General features: G+C 47.1%; 1 protein-coding gene across 4 annotated transcripts in view; it reads right to left on the reverse strand.

Annotated features, from left to right (window-relative positions):
* CACNA2D2 (calcium voltage-gated channel auxiliary subunit alpha2delta 2) overlaps positions 1-22,523 on the reverse strand; it is a 721,727-nt gene that overhangs the window by 462,090 nt on the left and 237,114 nt on the right. The window lies entirely within an intron of this gene.

The following is a 22,523-nucleotide window of genomic DNA, read 5'->3' on the forward strand; positions in this document are numbered from 1 at the left end:
AATTAATCAATCTGCAATTTCCAAAGAGGCCTCTCTGAGAGCAGATGGGGTGTGACACGTCCCCATGGACATTTAGCAGTAAAGAATCTCTTGATGCTTTTATTCCCACAAGGCTCATGCTGCTATAGACTAAAAAAAGTCAGATGTTAATTTTTTTTATTTGATGTTATTGATTAGTCTGAGCCTTGATTGTATAACTGAGGGATCACTGTTACACTGCGTAGTGAATCATCTAAGTGCAGAATGGAAAAAAGTGACTCCAGGTTTGTGTGTCACCCCTCAGGGATATTGTTTCTGGACTCATTTTATCCATCTCCAACCCTAAGCCATCATCCTTCATCATTTAACTGCAAGCAACAGTATTCCTTTTTAATTTGGCTCATCGAGGGGGCATGGCAGAGGAGGGGGAAGAACAGCTCCTGCCACTGCCTGCACCCCTGGGGCTCCCTGAACTTATGTATACTAAAAATCAAATATTGATAATAACATATTTTAATTTTATTTTTAAAAATATTTTTGCCCTGATTTGTGTGTTTTGTGTGGCACATATAGAAGTGATTGCATAATGGCTCAAAAGGAGGTCTTATTCTTGTATGCTGCAGGGGGTGTGGAGGGATGGAGGGTGGGTATGGGGTTTGCGGGGGACTGTGGGTGTGTGGACGTGTGCATGTGGGGTGTAGGGGAGGGTGTGTGTGGATGTAGGTAGGTAGGTATGGATAGTTTGTGGGGGAGGGTGTTTGTGGGAGACTATGGGGTGTGTGGGCATGGGGTGTGCCTGGAGGGGTTGTAGGTGCATGTGTGTGGTGGGATGTGTACGTGTAGCAGTGGGTGGGGCTCCCCTCAGAGGCACACGGGTGTGTGTGTGTGTGTGGGGGGGGGTGCAACTGTGTATTGGGGAGGGTGTGGTTGTGAGGTTTGCAGGGAAGGGTTTCTGGGTATGGTGGGATGTGCATGGGAGCCCCCCATACAGACCCCCCTGAGCCAGTCAGCATCGACCCCCGCCCCACAACAGCCTCACTACTGCCAGCAGTGTGCAGCCTGTCTTGCCCCACATCCGCTCTGGATTCACCCCTGCTAGAGCGGATCAGCAAGAACCTGGGCACAGCCCCAACCAGTCCTTTCACGTCTGCTCTGCACTGGCCACTGGTGACGTATCCTGCTGCCCCCTGGGCATGCAGTGGGGCTGGGGCAGCTCTGCAGCTGGACTGCCTTTCTAGACTGCCCAGGTGGCGGTGGCTCCTTCTGGTTACTGCCTCTTTTGGCCCCAGCCCCGTGGTACTGACAGGGACCCGCACACATGGCCCTGACCTGGTAGGGCCCTGTGCCTGCTCTGGACTCACCCACTCAGGCTCAGCAGCAGTGGCGCAGGAGATAGACTAATCGTGAGGAGAGAAGTGGCCTCTCCCTTCGCCACCACTGGGCCACTCCTGCTGCAGCTGCCTGGAGCCCGTGCCGGGCTGCACTGTGTCTATGCTGCCGTCACTGCTGCCTCCAGGTTGCCCAGCAGGGCAGCGGTGGCAGCGTAGAGCAGGTGCAGAGGGATCTCTGGGGGGCTGCAGCAGGAACTGCTGGCAGTCGCGAAGGGGAGGGGCCACTCCCCCCCATGCTGAACAACAGCTTCTGTCTTGCACCGCCGCTGCTGAGCCTGGGCAGATGAGCCCAGAGCTGGCACAGGACGTACAGGGTTGGGGCTGTGCAGTGCAAATCCCTGCTGGTGCAGTGCAGCTGGAGCCAGTGGTGGCAGCAGCTGGAAGGAACTGCCGCCCCCTGGGCTGCCTAGAAAGGCAGTCCAGGTGCAGAGATGCCCCAGCCCTGCTGCATGCCCAGGGGGTGGCAGGATATGCCACGGTTGAACTGTGCCTGGGCCAGGCACAACCGAAGGACCTGCTGCAGGTGGGACAAAGACCAGAGCGTGGGTTGTATTTTGCCCACCCCTGCCCTAACCCTGCTATAACCTTTGCATGGTAGTAACCAGCTGGCATTTTGGAGGCGACTTGCCTGACCTATTCAACAGCACTGAGGCATTTACACACTGATATCAAATAAACTGTTACTTGTGTGCAATTATCACTCAGCTCCTCCAAGCTACCTCTCCATTCCCTGCTCTCCCCCACTTCTAGATTTGGGGAGAGAGAATGACAGATGCAATATTTTGCAAAATGAGGTAATTATATAGCAGCCACATGGGGAAATTAGATTAGTGAGAGATTGCAATGCAAATATATTTAATAAGAATGAGACACAGGTACATGGAAACGCAGACAGCAAAAGGTCATCATCATCACCACACCACCACATTACGATTATGAAACAAAATGCTTATGACTGCACCAGCTCTGAAGCTTACTACAATAATTCAATTGTTATTGTGAATACAGATTGGATTATTCTGGCAGGAGATGTATGCTTGCACATGGACACAAAAAATGTTACAATGACTAAAGCAAAGTAATTTAGCTGCAAGGTCTTGATTTAGTCCATTCTGCAGCCAGGTATATGTCATGCGCTGCAATTCCCAAGAAACCTAGACAGCAGGTGGGATTCTGGAGAAAGAGAAAACCTAATGGCTTGTTTGCTGGCACCAAAGTAACCACATCAGCCCAAATACCTTGTGAAGACAGGCTGCAGCAGCAGCAGTAGTAGCTGATCCATGAAGCCAACCCTGAAATAATTCTGCTTGTACAAGCCACGTTTTACACTCATCTAGTGCATCTCCGCTAAGGGTTTGCACTCCTGAGCTATGACAGGGCAAGATACCCTGCTTGGTTGCCAATCTCCTGGCCTTTGTTCATTTAATGCAAGTCCTAGTGACAGATTGCCATGTAATATCTGTTTAAATTTTCCCTTAATGCTATCCTAAGCATAGGGAAAAAAGTAGGGAGGGAGCTGGAAGAGTTGCTCCTAGCAGCAAGGAAAAGCTGACATGATAGACTAATCGCTCAGAGGGATCCAATACATACACAGATATATTACACAGATGAAGCGATAATTTCACAGTGATTAAGCTGTGCTCCATAGGAGCCATCATTAAAGTCTACAGGGAAAACAGCAAGTCCATTTTTTTAGAAAGGCAGATTATTTATTCACCAGGCCAGCAGGGCATGTTACATGTTCTCTGAGAAAAAGAGCTCTCTCCCTGGGTCTCAGAAGTTCTAAAGCCTCCAAGTAAATATCAGAGCACTTCTTGGTCCTTGCCAAGAGCCAGGGAGGGTCTGGACTGCAACAGAACCCAGGGCTGGGCAGGGGTGTATGGGAAAGGGCAGGAGTGTAATCGCAGAAGCCCACTGAGATGCCCCTCTCCTGATTGCTTTGCAATGACTCCCACTGAAACCCCGAGCAAAGATACTTAATGAGAAAAGTTGAGTCCGGCTGAGCTGTTAAACTGAAAATGAAGATGCACCAGCAGCCACAGCAAAAAGGGTTCAAAAAGTTTCAGTCTTATCCCACACTCACTCTACCTAAATCTCCAGATGTAACATCTAGTTAGTTATCTGGGCTTGGATTATCAGTAAGGGAGGGGCTGCTCCTACTTGAGCACACAGAGCTATCCTGGGAAGGCACAAGTCCAGCTCTTAGGAAGCATTTAAAAAAAAAGATGTCATATCTGAAACTGCTGCTCACAGATCTAATTTCTTATGGATATTTTTAAAAAGTGGAAGTGCTAGACTGACACAAGCACAGCAAAGCACTGAATTGCACAGAGCTAAATGTTTCAAACAGAAGCATGCTCATGAGCATAAAATAAAAAAGCCTCACACAGGCAAGCTACACAACCTCTCCACAGGAGGCTGAGCAGCCTGCATGGTGGGGTACTTGCAGCTGGGCTATGACACAGTGAGCACCCCACCTCACCCATTGAAATGGTTCAAACTCAAGCAACAGGCCTTAAGGATGCTGGTGCTACCAGGCACCTGCTATAGTTGGCCTCAAGGCGGCAGCACACATTTAGGACCTACAAGTCAATACACTGAGGAAGGAGTCTTTTAGGACAGATGTTGCACAAAATACTCCTGTGTTCGTAATGCAGGTTTTGCATCTGCTCAGCAGATCTCTGATGCCGTTCTTGCCCACTGAACAGCACCTTTCCTCCAAGCATCTCAGATATTTATGACTGAAGCCTCTGCACACTGGGAGGCAAAGGAAATAAATAACCGGCCTGTTTTCCAGAGGTAAAATAGGCAGTAGGGCACTCTGGCCCAGTGTTCATATACGGCACGTGTGGTTTGATATAGGAAGGCAAAGTAAACCAATTTCTTAGAAGTTTAGGGAGTTTATGATGCATACTGCTGTGCTAGTCAAAGGCATGCCAGCTTTCCAGTGCTGTCCAATGCTGGCCTTCAAGGGTCACCAGCAACAGTCAAAACTATCTTGTTGAGGTAGCAGGGCTCTGCCAGGTGTAGACAACTGTCAACTTGCTGAGGGCGTCACATCCTGGGGTACCTTCCAGTGTGGCCTACTGGGATCGGTATTTACCTACCTGCAGCGATGAGGAAAATTCTTTTTAGTATGGGCTACAGGAGTCAAGAGCAACGCGTGCTCCTCTACCAGTACAGATGCTGACTTTTGTAAGTGAAAAAGGAGGCTATATCCCATGGTCTCCTCCAGATAGTCTCTGCTGTCTTTGGATACCATTATGCATTTCTATTCAACATATCTTTGGAAAAACCTTGGAGTATCATGGCCAGGAAGTCCCAGTTCCAAGGTTAATTATCTAATTCAATCTCTCCCAAATAAATAAACAAATAAACAAAGATTCCTCAAGAACACCTAACCCAACTATTTAAAAAAAGACAGGAAAAGTATTAGTTATGATCAAATTCATGAATATTTATAGAAATACTGCAGTCCAAAATATTATATTTTAAAGGTAAAGGGGTTGACAAGTACAGTACAGTACTGTATTAATGGCGGTGGCAAAATATTCACCCATTTTCAGAACTGCTTTGATACTATTACCAAACTAATGCCAGTCAGTGAAATGATTAAAAATGCTAAGGCTGGCAAAATATACAAAGCTTTGAAGAGCATGTATCAGAATGGATTTCACCATGCTGAAACAGCCCCAGGCTCTGCAAATCCATTTCTTCCTACAATTGTGTCAAAGTGCTAGTTTATCTCCCTTGTTAAGTAACCTGTATCAAAACGATCTGTGGAATATTTTTGAAGTTTCTAGTGACCCAGTTCAAAGTAACAATGTGAAATGTATTAGTCTTAGTTGGGCAGATGATATGGGGGAGAAGACGCATCACATCTGCACAGAAGCCTATAAATATCCTTATGCAAACTGTGACCAGAGTCTCTCATTAATGCCAACAGGACCTGAAAATATTGTTAAGGACCAAGGGGAAAAGGAAATTCAATTACTCTCAATTGAGGATGAGTAGAAGATTGCCTTTGGCAAGTTCAGAAGTATATGAACTGCAAGCAGTGGAGAGGCGATGATGGCAGAGGGCATGCCTTACTGAATCGGAACGGGGCTGATGAGTCAGTGGCAGAGCTGGGAGTGGAACAGATTCCCAGTCGAAAGCAAAAGGAAAGGGCCCCACTCCAAGTGTAGCAGGCAAACTGAATTATGCTAAGGCTTTTTTAAGTCCAGGCTTTCCCAGAGCTAAGCAACAAAACTGAACAGCGTGTCTTCTGTGGCACTGTGAGATGTGAGTGCTGTGATTGGGCACTAGGTGAGCAAGACACAAGTGTCCCTATAAGGAATGTGCCTGGTGTAGTGCCAGGGGATTGGTGCACCATATAAGGAATGCTTGGCACAGAGCCAGGGGATTGGGCGATTTGGGATGAAAAAGTTACAAAAGTAGTGGACAAAGAGACAGTGTGTGTTTTGTGTTGCCACCCTGGGGAGACAGGAGCAACCTTGGAATTCTTGCTCGAAAAACAAGAAATCTTGAAACGAACATCCCACACACCCAGCAGAGGAGCTGAGGCCTGTGCCATCTAAGGTCGCTGCTGTAACATCTAAGGAACTGTTTGCCAGGTCCTATTATGGGGAGGAAACTTGTAACAAAGCCTAGGTGTTACTATTAAAGTTCATTTGATACCACATTGGATAAGTTGCTATGCCAGTCCTTGGAGGACTCTGGCAAACATAATCCTAGTAGTAACACAAGGGGCTGAGAGTCTAAATCTGAACTTATTTCATTATCTTTCATATTTACGAATACACTATGAGCATTTTGGGGCAGGGTGTTTGTACGGCACCTGGCACAATAAAAGCTGGACTTGATTGGACTCTCACGGCTAGCTCAAAATAAACGTTCAATGATCATCATCTCTTTTAAGTATATGAGCCTCAGGTGAAATCCCACATTACTGTCCCTGCTGCACTGAAACTCTTCGCTCTTTTCTACTATGATTTTAACTGCATATGACCTTAAGAACTCTGTCATTCATCTGTAAATCCCACTGAGGTTAATAGGAGTTGTGAGCATGCAGAGAGGACAGTTCACACTCTGGAATGATTCACTGTCACAGTAATAGTGGGTGTGAATTAATCCTTCCCCAACACGCCTTTTGAGGTTCATGATATGAAATTACAGCCATTGCTGCACTTGTCAGTGATGCCAAATACCTATCAAAGGGCTGTAGGTCCTGAGTTCTCCCACTGTGGAGCTGTACAGTCTCCCTCATAATAGATCCAAAAATATATCTCCAATTAAAAACTCAGATTTGTTAACCTGGACCTTCCAATGAGAAAAGCACAAGCTACTGGAAGAAGGGGAAGGTCCAACTTCCTGCCTTCCAGAGCTAAAGACCCTTTTTTCCCTGGAAGATGTACTTCATGGAAGTGAAAAGGACCACGACAGCTATGTAAACAGGAAACCTATTTAATATCTAGAATGGCAGAGTCTAGATAATAACTTTTGACTTTTCTGGATTTAAGATCCTAGTATCTCAAGTGAGACAAGGTCACTGTCTCCCACCTCCAGTTTCCACGAATCCTTCCAAAGCACCCAGTAACACAAAGTCACAGTTCACAACCTGAATTCAGGCCTAATCCTAATTGTACTCCAGTCAAGGGTCATTTTACTACAGCCACGATGAAGATTGGGGGTTGCCCCTAAAGCTGTTAGTATTTGTAGTGAAACTAGATTCCAGTGCCCACAATGGGCTGGCCACCAAGCTTCTAGTTCCTGTGGCACACTATGGCACAGTCTCCTCTGAGGCCAGCTCCATGTGTTGGTTGTCCTTAGCATTTCCAGCCACAATGCCAGCTGCTGGATATAGTGCTCATAAGGATGGACCCAGAGAGGTGTAAACTATGTTTGAATTCATAGCTGGTGGGGGTTAACAGCCCTGTTTACTGGATGCACACACTGCTGGTAGGACAAACTGCAGAGCATCCTCCAGCACAGTTCAGATTCCAATAACTTTTGCTCATGTTGAATATTCTGTGGGTGATTTCATTGGGACAGCTCATGGAGACCACATCAGAATCCAGCCCTTAGAGATAATCCTACATCAGTGGTGTTCATCTGCTGGCCCACAGACTGAAGCTGGCCCACAGGGCCATGTCATCCAGCCCATGTGGAGTCCCAGGGTCAACTCTGCAGCCAGATCTGGCATGTGAGGCCAGGCCAGTGCATGGGAGTATTCAGTAGCTGGATCTGGCATGTAGCATTGGGATGGTGTACTGGATCACACTTGTGGATTGACCCCATGTGCCAACCCCACAGCGGATCATGCCTGCAGACTAACCCTGCCTGCAGGATCTGGCTCATGGACCAGCTCTCTGCTGCTCCACTTCCCCACAGGGCTGAAAGGTTGAGTACCACTGTCCTACACTGCACATTTTAAGACCATTTTGTTTTGCTTTTGAAGGCACATATTGCACAGGAGTGCACTGCACCAAACAAAAGAGTTGGAGAAACGGTGATAAGGCTTTAACAATCCATGATAAGAGACAAGTGTGCAGTGCAACAAACAGCTTTTTAGCATTAAACCTTTCTGAATGACTCTCATTTCCAATCTTGATGCACACTGTGGAAAAATATGATAGGTTACTCCTCATCTCTCTAAAGTACTTTAAATAGATGACGTTCCAGATGGTATTGACATTGCTAAACAAATTGTGGAACCCACATGACACAAATACTGTGGGTAAACATACTAAGCCACCCTGTGCAACAAAAGAGGCTAAAAGAACAGCAATCATCATCAACTTCAAATGCTACACACATAGTGGGAAAGGGACTGTGTTGCAATAGCTTACTTTAACAAAAATAAGATGCTATAATAAAAATTGTAGACCAGGCTCATAATGTATTGCTTCAAAGGATCTGGCACCATTCACCTGTGGATCAATGGGATCAACATGACTCAGAGCAACATGCTTGAAAGTTAGTTAAATCTCAGAGCTGTTTGGTCACCAGCTGAAATGGGGCGCGGCCATGGGCATCATAAAAAACACTTCCTTAACTGGCACTGGTTACCTTCCCTCACCCCTCGCTGTTCCTCCCAGAACAGCATCCTCAGCCACCAGACAAAAACGTGCTGTGAAAAGACTGGCCACAGGACATCTTTTTCACTCCTAGGCAACATTTACACCAGGAAGATGGATCCTCTTCGTTAGTGGGATAGTATGATATTCTCTTTCAAATGGTCAGGGATAGTTTTGTTCCAAACCACAGAAGCTGGCTACGGTCAGCCTTAGAAAGACTCTGACCTACTAAAATGCTTTGCAACAGTTTGTTCTCAACAATCCTGGATGTTGAATTATATTTAATACTTGAAGGCTCAGATGGAGCGAAAACATTTATTCTTTTTGGATAATAAGCTTTTTAATGAGATGCATTTGCCCAGCATAACCGGGGACCTCAAGATGGTCCCTGCAGGCCAGGACATCATAATGGAAGACCGTACTTATGCTGTCTGGGCTCCACCTGTTTTGAAGTTAAACAGAGGTCTCATACCTCCAAGGCTATTAAGCACAAGATGGCTCTTGAGCACTGGCCACTTTAGAGGCTTTAGAAGGAAGGAGTTATGGCCTGAAATCAAAAAAGGCTTTTTCTGATAAAGTTGGTGGAAGGTGGCACAATGAGCCCTCATCTGCCACAACAGTAATGGATGCCACGGAGCTGTCAGTGTCAGCAACTACTGTATGTTTAATTAGATATATTCACTGAATACTGAAAAGTCCCTGCCACAAGACAGGGGACAGACTAGGTGACACTTAGAATCATAGAAACTTATGGTTGGAAGGGACCTCAGGAGGTCATCTAGTCCAACCCCCTGCTCACAGCAGGACCATCCTCAGCTATATATCTGACCCAAGGCTTTGTCTAGCTTTGTCTTAAAAACCTCCAAGGATGGAGATTCCACAACAGCACTGGGTAACCTGTTCCAGTGTTTTACTACCCTCCTAGCGAGAAGGTTCTTCCTAAAATCTAACTTAAAGTTCTCTTGCTGCAACTTGAGGCCACTGCTCCCTGTTCTGTCATCTGCCATCACTGAGAACAGTCCAGCTCCATCCTCTTTGGAACCACCCTGCAGGTAGTTGAAGGCTGCTATTAAATCCCATCCCAGTTTTATCTTCCCTGTACTAAATAAGCTAGCTGCTTCAGCCTTTCCTCTTAAGTCACATCCCAGCCCCCTAACCATTTTTGATGTCCTCCCCTAGACTCTCCAATTTGTCTATATCCTTGCTGTAATGGGGGGCCCAAAACTGGACACTGTACTCCAGATGTGGCCTCACCAGTACTGAATAGAGGGAAAGAATAACTTCCCTTGACCTACTGGCAATGTTCCTTCTAATGCAGCCCAGTATGCCGTTAGCCTTCTTCGCAGCAATGGCACACTGTTGGCTCATATTCAGCTTATTTTCCACTGTAACCCTCAGGTCCTTTTTTGCAGACATGCTGCTTAGCCAGTTAATCCTCAGCCTATACATGTGCATGGGATTGTTTTGTCCTAATTGCAGGACTTGACACTTGATCTTATTGAACCTCATGAGACTTCTTTTGTTCCAATCCTGCAATTTGTTGAGGTGTCTTTGAATCCTAGCCCTACCCTCCAGCATATCTACTGTTCCTCCCCAGTTGGGTGTCATCTGCAAACTTGCTAAGGGTGCACTCCATCCCATCTGCCACGTCATTGATGAAAATACTGAACAAAACAGGGCCTAGGACTGACCACTGTGGCACCGCACTTGATACGGGCTGCCAACTAGACATTGAGCCATTGATTATTACTCTTTGAGCACAAAAAGCCAGCTAGTTTTCTATCTTACACAGTCCATTCATTCAACCCATATTTTCCTTAGCTTCCTTGCAAAAATGCTGTCATTTTAGTCCCTTCCAATATGACCCACACTTCTGTGTCTCATTGAAAGACTTAAGTGGACTTTTAAGTGAATTGATCTGTGGATTATATGCTGACTGGCAACCATCCAACAAACATGGAGTGCCAAAATCCTCCTGATGCAACCCCCCCTAAAGAGTTAATTTTGCCCAAGGTAATTACAAGGAGGTTGACAATAGATTGCAGAGAGGTTCTTGGTCAGCAGGCAGTCCCAATTTCCTTTTCAAGTTTCAAAGGGACTAATCAAATGGAGGATAGCTTTGAACATCTCATGTGGGAACATGGTAAGTAGAGAGCCAGGAACATATCCCATAGGTAGGGCTTGTTTAAATTGTGGTTTCACATTTTTCGTGAAGTCACAAAATTAAGTGATTTTCACAAAAAGTGCAATTTGAAATGAAATGCCATGATATAGCTGTTTGCTGGGGAGCTCCCCAGGAAGCAGCCATATCATGGCATTTCACTGCAACAGGATGGCTGCTGCAGGCTGGGGAAAGCATTCCCCAACCAGCAGCAAAAGTCTAGCAGCCCAGGGTTCACAAAAGAGACCGGGGGAGGAGAGAACTTGGGGATGGGTGGGGGAGGGGCTATTTGCTCCTCTGGACGGGAAAACTGGGGCATGGGGGGGGCACCTGGGGGCTGTCTTGGCGGATGGCCTGGCACAGGGGAGGGGCTGTTTGCCCCTCTGGGCAGGAACACCAGAGCCTGGGGAGCTGGGTGCGGGCAGAGAAAACACAAGCAAGGAACAGCGCCTCCCCTACCCAGCACTAGAGCTTTTTACCTAAGGCAGCCAGCAGTTTCCAAGCCCAGGAAAAAGCCTCAACACTTCAATGGATAGCAACAACAGCAGCAGCAGCAGCAGGACCACGTGGAGAGACTGAGCTTTTCAGCAGCCGAGGCCTTGGGAGCAATGCGTCTGCTGTTGCAATTAAACCCGCCCCTAAACCTGCCCCCTCAGCCAATCAAGAGGTGTGGCGCCATGATCTGGGTGTGAAAATGGCAGCCTGCGCCATGACTGGGCCGTGATATTAGTGAGCTGGGCCCGTGATTTAAACCAGGGCCTAGACATAGGTAGAGCCTGAGAGGAAACCTCTGTGCCCTAACAGTGTGCACTGCTGCAGGCTGGCACATACACACAAAAGTGTGGCCAATAAGACGGAGGGAGGCGTCGATGGGATTGCATCACAATGTGTGATACAGGGAGATACATGTACATACCAGGGAGAGAAAAAAGAAGAGTCAGACCACTGCAATATGATGCTGCCTTAGCTATATATTCATTTTGGCCACTGAGACCGCTTATATTAAATCCAAAACCCAGCTTGTGGTTTATCAAGCAGTTGTGATCCCTGCCTTACTGCACAGAGCTGAGACATGGACAACATACAGGAGACATCTCAAGATGTTGTACCATCAACACTGCCTGCAGAACATCCTTCAAATCCAGTGTAGACAGGTGCACCAACACAACTGTCCTCTCGCAAGCAAACACATGACCATCGAGGCAATGATCACCCTACATAAACTTCACTGGACTGGCCACATCAGCTGGATGTCTGACTCCAGAAGTAAGTTTTATTCTCCCAGCTCAGTCACAGTGGTTGCTCAAGAGGAGGGCAGAGAAAGTGCTTCAAGGATGTCCACAAGGCCAACTCATGTGAGACTGTCCCCAAGGACCACCCCAAATGGAGAAAATCTGCTGCAAGGATCTCAGTACTTTGAAACCTTATGATGACAACGGGAGAAGGGGAAGCAGGAGTGGAAGAAACAGTGTATCACAGACCGAATCAAGAATCCAGAGTTGCCATAGAGTCTGTCGATCCTGGATCAGACTCATCAGCCATCTTCCAACCCACAAATAAGATGGAAGACAATCATCCTTGACTACAAGGGACTGCCAATGATGATAATGTGGCCTTCTTTATGCTTGCGTGCTGTTTTTCACTATGTTCTGCTGCCACCCCTCACCCAGCATATATTTTGGTAACCACTAATTGTCAGAGCTCAGTTTTCCCCACTTCATAAGATGTCTCCTGCCTTATCAGTGTTTTCCTTTTAAATGCAGGCAGGCATAGGGGTAAGCTCTTCAGGGCAGGGCACATACTTACTACGTGATAGTTGTAAGTATCTGTTTGTACAGTGCGTAGCAGAACAGCCCTAATCTTGGCTGTGGTCTCTAGGGACTATTGTAATAAATAAATTAGTATGATATGGCATATAACCAATAAGCAGAAGTCATTGCGCACTTATTTTTAAGAGGATGGGGTTTGACTTACTGTGAAAAGGGGTTCCAAGCTGATAGCACTTATTAAGCAGCCAAAATAGGCAAAAAGCAGCTTCAGCTGCTCCTCTGCTGACAGCATACGGAAAAGTCAAGAAGCATGCACTTTGGCCTGGAAGCTAATGATCATACACAAGGTCACCACAATTTAACAGTCTCTACAGCAGTGGTGGGCAAAATGACGGATCCAGCCGGCACCCAGACTCCATTTCCCATCGGCCCCTGTCCACATGGCTCCCGGGGTCTCCATGAGAGCTGGGTGGGGAGCTGGTCCAGGGCTGGGATCTTGGGGAGGTGACAGTGCGGGGTCAGGCCAGGACAGGGGCAGAGCCAAGATCTGCTCCCTGCATGCCCTTGCCCTTGGATCTCAGGCTCATTGCAGGGGCATGTGGGCAGCAGATGGCAGCTCTGCCCTGGCCCAGCCCCAGCCCCAGCCCCATGCTGTTACCACCCCAAAGTCCTAGGGTCTCCCCATCACGGCCCCATTCCAGCCTGCCAGCTGCTTGCCCTGCCATAGAGGATCCTCCCCAGTGTCGGGTGTGGGGCGGACAGGCTGGAGTGCCTGGGCAGTGGGTTGGGTCTGGCAGCAGCAGCCAGAAGGAGCTGCTGTCACAAGGGCTACTGGGAATTGGGTCTGCCACGGGCCCAATCTGGCCTGTAGGCTGGACTCCGCACACCCCTACTCTACAGCAAGCACCTCTGTCAGTTTTCCAGGTTAAGATTATCTTCCTCTTTCCATTTCTTTTCCCTCCTGCTTTGTGAAATACCCACCCCATAGGCAGCGGGGGAAAGACAGGCAGATAGACTGACTGTGCGCCACAGGTCATATTTTGGACTGGGAAAGTAATGTTGCTTTCAGGTCAGACTCCAGTATGTACCTTGTCAAATAATGCCACAATTACTTTACTGTTGTTTAAATATGACCTTTCTGTCTTAATGTTCACAGGGGTTATGCCAAAACAAGGACCCATCCCCTTCTTTGTGCTGCTCTATGAAGCATAAGAAAGGACTGAAAGGTTCCTTCTCCCCCCAGATGCAGCTTCCCCCTCCTTGCTGTTTAGAAATGAAATCCTGTCTAGCTTGAAGAGTGAATGAAATGATGTCACAAGAGTGAAAAGTAACACTGAGTAACTGAAGAAAGCAGGAACCTTTAGTCAGACTGTTTTTAAAGCCATTTTTTGTTACGATTAAATTAATTTCAGAAACAAGTTAGTGCCTTTGTATATTTGAATGGGAAGGAGGGGTTGGGAAGCTTATTTGGGTTGGCTCTGCTCAGTGGAACAGGCAGGGAAGTGGGAGTTGTGGGGGTGCAGTTTTAAAGTTTTAGGGTGTTGATTGGAGAGCTGCTTCTACTGACAGGGGTTGTTGTAAGCTGCTTTCAGCCTTTCTGGATAGGGCAGGATATAAATCTAAATGATAAGAACTCAACAGGGAAAGGCTATCTAGGCTCATCTGGGCTAGAGTCTGGATGGGTGAGGACAGGAAGGAAAGGACAGACCCTTTTCACCTGCACCCCAAAATGCGACTCTGGCTCCTAAAGTAACACTGGGCAGGTGGCATGAGCTTGGCAGCCCAATATTAGCAGCACAATCATGGCTCAATGCTTCATAGCAGATAAATAACAACTCATAGAACAGGGAAAAAAAGTCCCCTTTGAGGTTCAAGGGCCATATGCAATATATCAGAGCTCAAGTATAAGCCCACATTATTTGAATGTGTTCTTTAATTATCAGTGTCAAACTTCTGAAGCATTCGCAACAGGGTAACAATAAGCAAGAGGAAATGCCTCCAAAAAGCTCCTGTGCTCTTTATTTCTGCCCACAGTTTTATTCTTTCTTTCTTAAAGGAAAAAAAGAGGAAAAGGGAAAAAGCAATTAGACTCTGTACAAAAATCAAGCAAATATGCCCAGGCCAAAATTATTACAGCCATAGGGGGAAATATGTCCATTTGTTTACAGCTTATTTGTCCTGCTGGGGCTGTGATCTATATTGAGACATAGCTACCGTGTGTTAAAGTTTTCCATGTTTTTAAAAAGCTCTTCAGAATCTCAGCAGTGCTATTGCAGGTGCCTGGCCTATTCAGGGAGGGGGAGGGGGGAGGCAATCAGCATTCTGATTACAATGCAATCTAAGACAATAAGGAATGGGACTTCAGCTAAATGCAACAGCCATGCCACTTTTGCATAACTAATAGTGATTTGTAATCTATAGGACCATGCGCGACCTCCTGAACACCAGGAATTTGAGAGCCTGTCTATACTGCCAGGGAAGAAGAATTTACACAGCATGGAAAGGAATGCTTGAACTGTCATTTTTTATTGCTATTATTTGCCTTATTGCAGCTGTGGCTGAGATCAGATGGTTCCTCTGTAGCAGCTGGGCCTCAAAGCAGGATACCCTCAGGCCAGCTGAAGGAGGTAGGCACGTTTATTCCCCCTCCAGGAATGCTCCTGTAAATGGCATAGTGGGCTTTCCCCAACCAGTGGGGCTTGGACTTATTTTGTGGTAGTCATGGGGCAGGAGGCTTCTTCCCCAGCCCTTATGGCTGCTGCTCCTTTGCCTTCCAGAAATCATCTGCCAAGTCTACCAGATATCAGTGCATCAGTTATACTCTCGACAGGTCCTGTTCTCAAGCTTTTCTCCCCTACTGCAGAGACCAGAAACTCCTAATAAAAGCAACATTTTTTTAAGTTGCCAGCCCCATGCGCATGCTCTGAACTTCCATGTCTGCATGAGGGGAAGGAGAAGAAGAGCCTCATTCTGCATCCTTGTGTGGGCGGGACTCCCATTGCCCTGAGTGAGAACTCAGCATATGGAAACTCTACATCAAGGGTGGGCAAACTACGGCCCGCTGATTGATTTTTACTGTCCTGGCAGCCTCCACCAGGAGCCGGAGCAGGGAGGACCGCACCCTGGGTGCTCCGCTGTACTCTGCCACAGCTGGGACTGGGCTGGGTCAGGCCATGTGCAGGCTCCTCAGTCCCCCGCATCCATCCCTCTCCCTGCCGGCACTGTGGCTGTGCAGTCCCGGCTCCGCAGCCACCGGCAGCTAGGCCCACACGGCATGAGGCATGATGCAGCACATCAAGTAGCCACCCTGGCTGCCTACCTATTCTAGCCCAAATAACTGCATACTCCTGGTCTAGATGGAGCAGGTTCTTCAAAGATGCACAAAGGGCAAGAACGGGAGCTGCCTGCTGGCCCTCTGGAACAGGATCCCTTCTTCCTACAAGTGTGCAGCACCTAGCATACAGGAGCTAGGACTCTAAGCCAAGTTTCTGGATGCAGATATACTGTTATAAGCAAAAGAAAATCCTTCAGAAACCACATTTTGAGGGACTTCACATTGTTTCCTTGGCCACTATGCTTTTCTCACAGCTGTTGGTATGGACATGTTTATTTAAAGGGAAAAAAAGATCTGTACTTTTCATGAACATAAAGGCATATGAAGTCTGGAGGAAAGAAGACCCTTTTTAATTGGCAGCTCTGAGAGTCTGGCATTGATATGGAAAGCGCCTTTGGGGACTGATGTGACAGCACATTCCCATACAGAAGTTACTAATTTGAACACAGTTTGGATTCTAGCCATTTACATCCTGCATAACACACTGAAATACCAACAGGCATAGTCAGTTTAATTGAGGGCAGACCACATGGTGCGTATATTCAAACTTGAGAGGTTTCATTTTGAGGGAAAGCGTGTACAAGTGAGAGACAGAGACTGGGGAAGGGTATAACATCACTTTCCAATAACTCATTACCATGCACATTTTGGATGATGCAGTATTTAAAAGAGGGGCTGATGCCCTGCCCACATTAAGTAGACTAGATCCACTTCTCACAGAGAAATGCATCTAAACTCATTAAGAAAACAGAAACAACTGGAAGTGTTCTGCCAGAGCAGCAAGAGACTGAATATTTTAATCAGCATGGCTTTGCAACAGCTGGGCTAAACTGGACACTATGGCAAGAGAGAGAAAGGTATTTTGACAGGAGAAAATGTGCACTTTGGAAAGGCTGGTATCAGCCTGGAGGCCTTAATATAGGCCAGAAAAGGTGCAGAAATCCAGACAACACAGAGACATTTTGAGAGCACTCTGGAATCTGAAGAGCAGACCTCCCAACAACTCCTGGTCACAGTCCTGAACACAGATGCATCCTTTCTCCCACCCGCCTTTAGTACTGTCCAGGGGAAGTGTCAAACTGGGTTCCCTTTCTGCTAAATTGGGAGGAACCCAGGAGCTGTCCAGGGGATGGGACCCAATTAGTCTGATGCCTGGTCCCTAAGAGTGGCCAGGACCAGATGCCTCAAAGGAAGGTGTCAGAAATCCTCCACAGGGCAGAGAGGAGAATAATCTTCCTACTCTCAAAGAAGCCTCTTCCCAACCCCTAACAGTTATGATCATAATGACTTGTAGCACTCTTTACCAGCATTTACTACAAAACTTTTGGACAGTCTTGTCATCCATGCTATTATTTGATTTCTTTTTAACTCTCATTAAGTTCATAGCTCAGTAGCATTACGTGGCAGTAGTTTTCACAGTCAAATCAGGCAGAGTGGGATAAAACATTTCCTGTTATCAATTTTGAGTTTGCTACCCCTCCCTGTTGAATGACTGTCCCTTGTTCTTGCATCAGATTTAACTCTTGCCTTTTCCTCTTGGCTGTATAGGCTCCTGCCTGTGCAGCTGATTCATGACAGGGACTTGCCTGCTGCCTAAGTTCTCTTCCTCACTGCCAGAAATTCCCATACTTAACCAGCCGGCAGACTGGCATCGCCTTCTCCATGTTGGTGGCTTCTTGCTTAGAGTCCTGCCTGCCACCAACATAAACCAGTGGTTTTCAAACTTCCTAAAGTCAGGGAACCCTTTCATACCATCACTTCTGTTGCAGAACCAACCGCCGCCCTAGTTCTGTGGGCTGTGTAAGCTGACATGGGACCAGGCGACCTGATCTGGCAATGGCAGCACACCACCTCCCAGCCCGCTCTGCCATCACCTCCAATCTCTGCAGAACCCCAGTGACCTGTTGCCGAACGAGGGCTCCACAGAACACAGGTTGAAGTCTACTGGCGTTAACCATGGGCATCTCAGTTAGTGCAAAGCCGAAAAAAGAAAAGGGCTTCTGAGAAGAGGCTATCTGGACTACAAGAGAGAAAAGGGGACATCCTTGGAATGGGGAAAGGCAGAAAACAGGACTCTGGATTTAAGGTAGAACGGGAGTTTCCTTGCCCTGCCTCTGAGTGGCGGGGCACACAGGTATGTGGATGCATTTTAAGATCCTGATGGGAAGAGCAGTCTTTTATTTTAAGACTCACTATTATCATTTAGGATGGACTGCCAACATTTTCAGCAGTGACTAGTGATTCTGGGCACCTCAGTTGCCTGGGTGCCCAGCCTGAGATGCCCTTCAGGCACCTTCTTTTCAGAAGACGAGTGCTCAGTACTTTTTGCAAGCCAGTCTACCTGAGGCATCTCCAGCTGAGTTCCCATATAATTCTGATAATCAACATTTCTAGGCACTGCAGAAAACCCCTCATTTTCTGCTTCTCCCACAAGCTAACCTGGGTATGCACAATGACAACTGCCCTGTCGGGTCTGGGGCAGGCAGGAACCCTGAAGTACAAAGGGTATTTCAACAGTGTGAAATACTTGGCCAGCTCACTGGGCTACCAGCCTTTACTACCTGTTGCCTGACAGGAACCGTAGATCCCAGGGTCACCTCAGGAACCAGCTCTCCTCCTATCATCTGGAAACAGTCAAAGAGACCGTGTGCCATTTACGTTAAGGGGCAGTACATTAAGAAGAACCAGGAGCTGCAAAATGGGAATAGTAGAAAAGCCAGGGAATCCATTATTCCTGCCTTTCACAACAGCTTCTGTAAGTGCTGGCCAGCATTCAGGAATCTGTCATGGCCAACGGCATGCTGGAAACAAGTTTACTAACAACCATATGTTTATAGACACAGACGCATGCATACATCCAGCATATAAGTCAGTCCCAGTATTGCATTCAGAGTTCCTGGGAGTCTAGAGAGTTGAGAGTAAGGCTTTTCTCTCATGTCCCAACTGCAAGATTATGCATATGACACTGATAGAGCTCCCAAAGTCTAGCTCCACCAGGTGCTGGGCTCAACGTACACCTGAAGCGAACTCTCAGCAGGGAAGGACAGGCTATCTTCCCTGATTGTTCCAAAGCAATGATCTGAAATCGGAAAGGGATAACCCCTGGGCAATACAGAACATACCGAGGGCAGCTCATCATCTGCTTCATTATTGAGTAAATGCATGATTACAGTAGGAGTGGTATCTCCACAATTAATTATCACTGCCCTTACTGCAGCTTTTTAGACAAAATAGAATAAAATGGGCATTACCGTTTCATGAATTTCTCCTCTTCTCACTGACATTCTTCTCCCCTTTCCAACAGGTTTGCAGGCTTCAGATCGACTATCAAGCTTTGGAAAATGTATAAGCAAGTAGCGCATGTAGCTACCCAAAGTCACTGTACCATGTATTTTGTGCATGCCACCTTTCTCTTCCCCAATCCATCCTGGTTTGTGGTGTGAAGCTTGAAGGCATGGCCCCAGAGGCCCATTAGCACTCCAAAGGCAGCAAACAAACCAACAAACCCCACATTTATTATTTTTTAAATATTAAAGCTTTCTTAAAAATCCAGCATTAAAAACGCCAGTCTTGTGGTCTTGGGGCTCTGCCTCCTGGCTTTTGAATGCTGGAGACTGGCAAAAACTGCTTGAACAGAAAACAGAGCCCTGCCTCTGCTGACTGCAGGTTGCTTTGGCCTGGGTCAGCACATGTTGCTGCCAACAGCAGAGAAACATTTTCATACTCACCCCCCTCTGCGTTCAGGGGTGACTTGAGTGGGCACTGGGGCTGACCCTATTCATTCCAGCTGCTGGAGTCTAGGATGGGGCCAATCTCTGTATTTGACTTCCTCAGAGCCACCCGCAGGGGCCTCCAGTCTCCATCCTTATTTTGTCTGTTGGCACACAGCAATAAAACCCCACAATATCTCAGCACCTCACAAACAGGAATGGGTTTCACCTTCCAGTCAACTTGTGAAGTAGGGAAGTGCTATTAAATCCCTTTTCCAAATGGAGAAAAGAGGCAGAGAGAAGATGAAGTGACCACAGTTAGAGCCTGTGACAGAGCCAGGAACTGAGCCCTTGCCTCCTTCAGACAAGCTGTGCACTATCCACTAGGCCATCCTTTTTTTCCTTGCCCTGCAGCAGCACAATCCAACCCTTCTACCAGAAGAGGGGCGCTCAAGGGGCCAGGAATTTGGGGGTAGGGCCTGCTGCCAGTGGCAGGGGAGAAAGAGACAGATGCATTAACCCACATGGCACCACTACCAGGTCTGGATCCAGCCCACAAGGAGCTCCACAGTCTACATCAGGCCTGGGGGTACAGGTGTGACACCCCTCCACTAGAGCCCTGCGCATCCGTGGAAAGCTGCTTTCCCACTGGGAGATTTTACAGACAATTCTGGCAGCCATGGTTAGCAAGGGGGCTGGAAGCCTCTGGGGGTACGGATGGTTAATAGAAAGAAACCATTTTTCTAAAACAAACAGTTTTCTACAGAGCAGTGAGCATGTCGTTCAAAAAAATAAAAGCGGCAGCAGCTGGTTTTATAAAATATATCAAGACTTATTTTCAGATTAGACATAGATGCCAAGCTCAAATATGGATTCTGAGAACCATGCCCTGCAATTACTGCGCAGAGCCTTAGCTAGAGCCCTCCACTGGGCAGGAGTTGCTTGCTTCAGAGCGGCAAGCCATCAGATGCCAGAGCGAAGCTGACAAGACAGCAATTTGTTCATTTTTAGAAAATGCTGTTGAGTTTTACTACCGCCGGCTTCATTCACCGTGCAGCCAGGCAGGAGACAACAGAAATGGGATGTGGAACAACACCCAGTGTTTCCAGCCTCACTCAGGGGACCAGAGCCCCTTGGAAACAAAATGGTAACTACTGGCCCCGTGAGGGAAATAGCAGGGTGGCTCTTGCAAGCACATATGCTGGAGAGACATTACTACTGGATATGTGCGTGTAAGTATGCCTCCTTTGTTCTGCTTGTAGACAGCTGTATGTGGAACCACGTCCACAAATGCCAGACCATGAATTAGTAAACAGTGTTTGCTCGCAGGTGTGAGGGAATATGCATCATGTACCCTGCTGCGGGCATAGCTCCATGAGACACAGGCAGAGTGGAAGTTGGTCCCTAGACTCCTTCTCTCACACATACACACACACACATATATATGCATGATTACAGCTCGGCAGTCTCTGCTCTGTAGAGTTTATGGCTTGACTAATGTGGAAGCTGAACTGCCTCTGTCTGCTTCTGCTGCACCCCATTCCTCGTCTTCGAGGGCTGCAGCTTCCTCTGGAGCAGGCGAGTAACAGAAGGACTAGAGTGCACCTGGACTGTGGGTACAAAAAGGAGGTTTCCAAACTCCAGATCCATCCCCCTTCCCCTTCTGCAGCACAAGCCACCTACTGAGCCATTACAAAGAAACCAACAGAATTAAAAGCTGTGGCTGCAAGGCAGTGAAATCGTGGGGGCTGCGGCAGGGGCGGGGGAAAGGGGAAAGAATTTTTTCTAGTTATTGGCATCCACCTGTCCCAAGAATTTCACACCGGCCTGTCACATCCGCCAGAAGTGATCTACTCAGGAGAGGGGTAGAGCGAGAAATAAATATAAAACACAAATTATGAATAAATAAAAGACTTTAAAGAATCTTAAAAGACTGCTCCATGTGAAACAGACCCCTTGGGGAAGGTAAGTGGCAGCAGCCTCTAGCAGCCTCAAGGGCAGCTTGGTGATGTTCCCAATGCTCTGATAAGATTGCATCAGACAGAGATACCAAGCGGATGGAGAAAGAACAGCAGAGTTCAGGGCACATTTCCTACCCTCCCTTCCCCATGCATAGTGACCTTCCTGTCACTGCTAATTATTGTTGCAGTTGCAGACTCGGGGAAGAAACCACAGCAGCTAAAGTTTCTGGCATATAAACAACAATGCAAGAAAAGAAGATGGAAGAGATGGAGAAGGCAGTCTTGTTCTTTGCTTGGGTGGCCAATGAGCTTTCTAGATTCAGGGCATGCTGTCATGGGTGAGGGGAGGGAGGATTTCATAGAGAGGATACTCATTTTCCACCTAGGCAGAGAAGGAAGGCAATCAAAAGCAATTAACAGTCCCTTCAATGGTCCTAGAGGGAGTTGGGGTAGAGATGGTACAGTAATCACAAGGGACCGGATTTGTCAGGACAATGGAAGCCCATAAGAGAGAAACAAAGAGCAAGATGAATGAACCAGAGCCAATACAAACAGACCATGGAAGCCAGCCGAACAAATAACTTACACTGCTTGTGTAGCAAGCTGGAATAACAACATTCAATATCCCAGCCTCATATGCTGCACTGTAACTATTGTGTTGCTGCAAGGTTACTACAATGCAGGGAGAAAAGATGCTATTGTGTCGAGTACTATTCAGGAGACACAAAATTCAGCAAATCATGGCTATTTTGGGCTTCACTAAGCGTCTGTAAACTCCATTTGGTATTTGAAAACATGCAATGAATATCACAAGCCACACACAGCAGCCCGAGAAGAATCTAACACTGATAATCTGTATTATTGCTTCTGAATCGTCTGCCTGAGTTACCCATGGGGTCAAAGCACACGCAAGACACTGAATATATGGGAGCAAATCATTCAGGACAGTTTCAGAGCTTCTGCATTTAACAGATACTAAAAGACTTCAGTATATCAGAAGTGAACCTTTGCCTTCATGTTTGAAAATAGTTCCCTTCTTTCTAGCTTTGACAGGTTGCAACGGTGGGCGGATGAGAATAGGATGGGGTTTAACACTGATAAGTGCAAGGTGTTGCACATGGGGAGGAAGAACCGGCACC

This window comes from Crocodylus porosus, unplaced genomic scaffold (assembly GCF_001723895.1).
Source record: "Crocodylus porosus isolate Cpor-Errol unplaced genomic scaffold, CroPor_comp1, whole genome shotgun sequence".
In the NCBI taxonomy this organism is placed as follows: domain Eukaryota; kingdom Metazoa; phylum Chordata; order Crocodylia; family Crocodylidae; genus Crocodylus; species Crocodylus porosus.